At 34.8% G+C, this 7,105-nt stretch overlaps 1 pseudogene; it reads left to right on the top strand.

The window, feature by feature from the left end:
* The first annotated feature begins 3,349 nt into the window (after positions 1 to 3,349).
* On the top strand, positions 3,350 to 3,574 carry LOC115951092 (annotated as a pseudogene).
* Positions 3,575 to 7,105: the final 3,531 nt, after the last annotated feature.

Here is a 7,105-nt window from a genome sequence, read left to right as displayed (position 1 = left end):
TGAGGAAGAGGGGAGATGGGAGCGAATTACATACTTGAGACACCACCAAAAAAAAAAATTCATTACCACTAGATTCTCACTAGAATCCGGTAGAGTTATAACTTGTCAAAGTAATGAATCTTCAATTGTACCAAGCTCAACTAAAATGCTTCATCCACACACCTCGGAAAAAAATTATGTAGCTTTTCACATTCACAACTCTTATTTTATGTCACAAATGATTGACCTCCTAATTGGAAGACCACCACTTCTTCAATTCTCCTCCTTTTTTTTAAAAAAATTTTTGTTAATATTTTTTTTGGGTAAAATTCTATTGAAATTAACCAAGCATAAGCAATAGTAACAAGATTCAGAAGACAAAACTTCTCATAATACAGACCAACGCTATCATAAAAGACAAGCATGCATAAGTTCATAGGGGGACTATAAAAAATAACTAAGTTATGATTTGCTTTCTAAGAACATCCACATCAGCTGTTGCATAAATGCTAAATGCTATAATATAACACATTTGACACACCAAACAGCAAAAACGGAGCTTTATCAGATGTGTTAAATGTATCAAATTTTTGCAACATTGAACAGTACCCTTACAAGTTTGGCACGGTACGGACACCGAATGGCATATGGTTTATTATTTTTTTATTCGTCTTTCTCTCTCATCTCTCCGTCAGTCTCTTCCTCTCTTTTTTTCTCAAACCCCAATCCTCTCCTCTCTCTCAACCTCTCATCTTTTGTTCTCTCACCCTCACTACTCTTCCACGCTGACGCCGATGCTAACGATCACTTCCACGCCGATCTCTCTCTAGTAATGGTTTTTCTATGTTTTTTTTTTTGGCCTATGGTTTGATGGGTGGGTTTAGACGGTGATGTTTGGGTTCAGATTGTGTTGCCTGGGTTCGGTTTCGACGGAGGTGGGTGGGTATGGGTCTGAGGTCTTGGTCGTTGAAGCTTTTGTGGTTGGGAGTAATGTCGGTGTCGATGACGGCGATGACAAGGTTGGAGCCAAAGTTGGACTCTTTAACGAGGCTGGAGTTGCCGGTGGTTTTGAGGTCGAGGAATTGAGGGGAGCGAGTGGCGTGGAGGTAGCAGAGAGTGTGGGGGGAAGATGGTGGGTTTGGAGTCTGGGTTGACTTGGATTATGAAGGCTTTGGGTTTGGAAGTGGGTGTGGGTGAGGGTGTAGAGGCGGTGGGTCTGTCGGGGTTTAGGGTTGAGGTGGTGGTGGTGTTGGTGGTGGGGCTTCCGATTTGGTGTTGGTGGGTTATGGGTTTGTTTTGAATTGTGTTTTGGGTTGTGGAGGATGTGGTGGTTATGTGGTGGTGGCTGTTAGTTGTTGGCAGCAGTGTGGTGGCTGTTAATTGTGTTTGATGAGTTGTAAATATTATTTTAATATGTTGTATGTATTATTTTAATATATAGAATTGAATGATAAAATATCTGATAAATGAGATGTTGTAAACTGATATAGTAAAATAATAAAGTAGGCTTTTGGTGTGTCAAAATGATATTTTTTATGCAACAACTGTTGTGGTTGCTTTAACATTCTTAGCCAATGCATCCAAATAGTTTTTGTTTCACGAAAGCAAAGGTGGTTCATTTTCACTTGAGAAATTCGACTGAGGAGAGTCCTGTAATACATAATAAGAAATGTATAATATGAATTACACTTATAATCTTCTATAACCCAACCAATCATAACTCTAGCATCAATTTCTATTTTTACTGCCAAGAGATTCAAGCTAAGACATAGCATTAAGCCATCCTTAGAGTTATATTGCTAAAAATATAGCTATTTAGCACCGCTAATCACAAAAGTAGAGTTGCAGCAATGGAGGTAAAGCTAAAAAATTTAGCTTCTCAACTATAGTACACATCTAAAGATAGATGTGCACTATAGCTCAAAGGCAAAAATATATATATATATATATATATTTATATATTTTAATTGGTTTCTCTCTCTTCTTTTATTAAATTAAGCTTTTCGCTCTCCTTCTTTCTTTTCTCTTTCTTTTTCACATTCACTCTTTCTTCTTCACCGAACCAAACCCAACACTTCACCCTTTCAAAATTATTTTTTTGTTCCTTCCTCCAGCCATTTTTTCTCTATTTTTTCTTTCTACTTCACCTTTCTTCTTCACTAAACCCAGCCCTTCTCTTCTCCACATTCATTTTTTTATTTCTTTCTTCCTCCAACTCCTCACCACTCCTTAGCCACTACCCGCCAAGCTGCCAACGACCCAAGTCCTAAGCCACTGCCGACACAAGTCCCAAGCCGTCGGCGACCCAAGCCTGGTGGTGGTGGTGGTGGCGGTTTTTTTTTTTAAAAAAAAAAAATCAGAGTTGTGGGTGGTTGGTTGTTGATTGGGTTGTGTTTGTGGTCTGTGTTCGTGGTGGTGGTGGGTTGTCCCAAGCCATTATTGTGGGCGGTTGTTGTTGGCTGTGGCGATGGTGTGGGTTTTTTTGTTGCTGGATTTGTGGGTTTATTGAATTTTGGTTGTTTTTATGTGTAATTTTGGTTGGTTTTTGAGATGATTTTGTTGCAAATTTGATGGATTTAGGTTGTGCTAATGGTGGCCTGTGGACAGTGGAGGTGGTTGTGGGTTGTGGGTGGCAGTGGAGGTGGCTGGGGTTTTGGGTTTGCTTATTGTTCTTCAGAATCTTCAGATGATCGGTTTGTGGTGTTTTTTTTTTTTTTTTGGTAGTGGGTTGTATTATTTTATTATTGTAGATATATTATTTTATTGTGATGTTTATATTATTTTATTGTGTTGAAAGCTAAAATAGATCCGCTACTATTGAATGTTTTGTAAAATGAGTAGGTAAAATAGATAAAATGACTTTTTGTGGTACCAAATAGCTAAAAAAAATAACTCCACTACTATAGATACTCTTAGAGCCCAAAGCTCATGATCAACAATGGTGGCCACTCCTATAGTTCGGGGCCTTCGGGCAATCATGATATATAATAAAAGTTGGTTTATGTGCACCTATTAATTGGTTTGCTATGCTGAAGACATTTTTTGTATTCATCTTGTTCCTAGTTCAATTTGATTATTCTGTTTCATTGCCTGAAAAGTGAAAATCACACCAAGGACTTGTGAGCATTATAAAAGGCTAGAAGCCTAGATGTCAGCTTGATCACGTGGGCTTTTTGCTTTCGACAATGATGAAAAGTTTCAGCTGGTGTAGACTGACAGTGCAGTAAAACGACGAATCTAGACGCTTACACATCTCGATAGCACTCACGCGAAAGTTAACAATTTAATAACAGGGTCCCACACCGAAGAAAGAGAACAGCGAGGAGTGAAGGTTTAGATATAAGAAGAGAACCAAGACACTTAACAAAACATACCTTTCTCGGCCTTTAGGCTAAGATCAAGTGTAGTATCTGTTCTTATTAGTTTAATATCTGATATATGGCCCAATGGGTCATGTATCATGTGACCCAACCCATTGGGTCACGTGATATTAAATAAATTTTTTATAGGGGAAGGCCCGTAATGGTAGCTTGCTACTGGGGTCTTCAAGCGTAGCCCATGCGTTGCACTTTTGCACGGGTCTGTTGCACCCAACCAATTCAAGTATAAACTTTTTAATTAATTACTCATACCCCGACTCTTATACTTAATTATAGGTTAAATATCTCATAAAAAAGTAAAAAATTCAACAGAAGTGATTCTCAAAGATCTTTATTATTTTTGTCTTCGCAAATATCAGCATCCATCCTCAATTTTAACATTTCACAAATTAATGTGTTTGAAAAAAATAAACTAGAAAGAAAGTGTGTGTTACTATGTTCACAAAATCTGAGATAAAAATCTCAAATCTTCACATAAAGACACAAGCCAACCTTCACCATTTAACAAATTTTAACAAAAATCACAAAAATTTTCCTCATCATCAAAGACAACAAATCCTTCTCCAATAGAGTAAAAAAAACACAGTTACTGCCGCCTTCTTCACTTCATCTCATAAGCTCATTTTCAACTTGATTCTAGTGATCATGTTATAGATTAAATTAACAATGGAAAAACCAAAGCCTTAAATGGCCAGTTTGAAACCCAAGCTTTTGCTTTATCAAAAGCGCCCCAACTTGAACGAAGAACTTAGAAGTCAATTCCGTGTTTAACCTTCTTGAGAGAGAGAGACTAACAATTATCTCATGTATTGTATACATGTATATTATATCTTACTCTGTATGTGTGCTATACAACTCTGCAAAACTTGCATGCAATAAGAGCATCCACATCAGTTTGTCTAAATTTGTCTATCTATTTTACATTAAGAACCTACTTTTTCTATTTTACACATTCACTTTTACAAAACAACCACATCAGTCTATTTATTTTACACTCTATTTTAATTAAATAATGAATTTTTAATTATTTTTTTACCTTTAATTTCTTCGGTTCTGTCTCATCAGCCTGTCTTGTTTTCTCCATTCTCTGTATTCTCTCCTTCCCTCAACCCATAAAAGAATACATGTGGTTTTCTCCTTCCCTCACCCTATTCATTGTATTCTCCATTCTCTCCATTCATCGCCATCCTCGTCCTTCCTCTGTCTCAATTTGAACCACCTTCACCCCACCACTAATCTTTACCTTTTTTCTCAATTTGACCCAGCCAAAACCCCAACGCTTCTCTCTTTCAATCTGATCGGCAATAAGATGGAATCACTGGTTTTTTGGGTTGAAAGCTCGCTTAATCTCACCCATGACCCGAACATGGGTTTTTTTAGGTTGAGGTGAAATGGGTTGAGATGAAGTTGGGTTAAGGTGAAACGGGTTTTCTGGGTTGAGGCAAAGATTGTACTATGATTTTCCTTTGAATTTGGTTTGCGTTTTTGTTTATTTTGGGTTGATTTTTTTTTTTTTTTTTGTTGTTGTTGATTTTAGTTTAATTTTCTGTTCATTTTTGGGTCAATTTTATGTTAAATTATAAGGTGTTGTGATTGGTTGCGGTGGTGATGGTGGGTGGTGCTGTTGCGGTGGTGGTTGGACAATGGTTAGTGGTCGATTAGTTTTGTCCGGTTCAGAGGAAGAGGGAGAGGGAGAGAGAGAAGTCAGATGGAGAAAGAAGAGAGGTGAGAGAAAAAATATATAAAATAATGATATGCACAACTATAGTAACCATGTATATTTGCACAGTTATTGTAGCAATTGTGCAAATTTACACAACTTTAAACAACCTGATGCAGAAGAATTTTGAGGAATTTTGGGGTTAAATATGCAAAGTTGGACACTTTTTGTATTTTGCATTCACTGGTGTGAATGCTCTAAGAGGGAGGATGCATATACATAAGATGCATCATCCTTCATGACACTATTCCAAATCTTTTGAACTAAAATTTTGAGACATAAACCCAACGATCATGCTCAATGAAGAGTCACTAACCCTAAGCAAGATTAGTATTTATGTTTACATATACTAAACATATACAATTGAGAAAGATTTGACTGTTTTCTATATATGATCAAGATTTATGTTTACTTATATTACTATTAGGGATATTACACAAAGTAATAGTGGAAGAACAAGGTTAACACAAAAGACAAACAGAAAATAAATAACTTGGAGGCACAATATTGTTTTCCTTAGACAATATTTGCCCCATACTATTGTTGCTAAAGGGCTATCACAAATTTGTCTCTAGGATACAACTAAGAAGTTGGGTTCCACATATAACAATTCTGGAAAATAACCACAGGATTTCTTATATTTTCAAGTGAACATAAGTCTCTATTTATACCCATAGGGTTACATTTCATCAAAAGGCGCGTATGGAAAGTTAAAACGTTTCATAAAACCATTAATAAGGCTTGAAACCTCTTCAACCTTTCTAAACAGTCACCAGAAAATTCTTCAGAAAATCTCGTTTCAAGATTTTCGATCGGTCGAAAATTACTTTCGATCGATCGAGTGCTCTTTTTGATCAGTCGAATAGTGATCGAGACATCTAAAGACTTTAGGATTATTTTCTTACCATTTTCAATTGATCGAGCCAAAGCTTTGACCGATCGAAAATGCTGTATTTCGAATTTTCATTTAGAAAATTTCAGAATTTGAATTTTCGCTTTATGAAACAATATTCTCCAAACTCAAATATCATTATTATAACCTATCCTTGTATATACCTATATATACAACAATTACTAGCTTATTTAACCTAGAGAGCTAAAAGTATTTTATTTGGAAGGAAATTAATGAACATTTTCAATAAGAAATAATGAATACAATTACAACACTAAATAACCATTGATCTTAGTATAAGAATGATTTATATTACATAATTTATTTATGTAGCATGAAGTACATAAATTATAAAAGGTGTGATTTAAGGATATTTTACAATAGAAACTTTACAAATTGGTGTGTCAAACGGATTTTTTTTTTTAAAGTACAAAATTCATTTATAAAAAATATATTTATATAATCTAATTCACAAGAAATTATTCTCCCATATTAGAAAAATACATATAATTTTTATATTGGCCAAAATAACCTAAGAGCCTACAAAGAGCATGTAAAGGTCAAAAAACCTTCTTCTTCTTCTTCTTCTTTTTTGGTTGAGAAACAAGTCAAAACAACCTGATATTTTAAACAATATATTTTAGAGGTTAAGTGTATTGGATTATTTATTAATACCAAATATTTTGGTCAGTTTGGTCATTGTAGACAATATTAATGTCAGCAAAAAAAATGTAGACAATATTAATAAATTGATATTTTTCACATTATTAATAATTTAATGTATATCAAAATAGTACAAGTGAATATATATTTTAAATGTTGATGTCATGGCAAAATTTAATTTCATTCATTTTATTATTAATAAAATAGATTTGAAAATGTTTGAGATAGCCTTTCACTCCCATTTATTCCAAACAAAAACATCTCTCAAGTACATCAAGAAAAATAACTACCACTACAAAGTACAAACTTAAGTAGATTCACAGAGCCTTAACATTTTTTTAGATAAGTGAATGGAGAGAAAGAGGCGAAAATAAACCAAAACTACATACATGAGACACCACAAAAAGTACCATTGTCATTTAATTACCACTTGAAATTAATAGAGTTCTAATTTGTCCAAGAAAAAAAAAA

The sequence above is a fragment of the Quercus lobata genome, chromosome 6, assembly GCF_001633185.2.
Source record: "Quercus lobata isolate SW786 chromosome 6, ValleyOak3.0 Primary Assembly, whole genome shotgun sequence".
NCBI lineage: Eukaryota > Viridiplantae > Streptophyta > Magnoliopsida > Fagales > Fagaceae > Quercus > Quercus lobata.
This window is presented reverse-complemented; position numbering and strand designations above follow the sequence as displayed.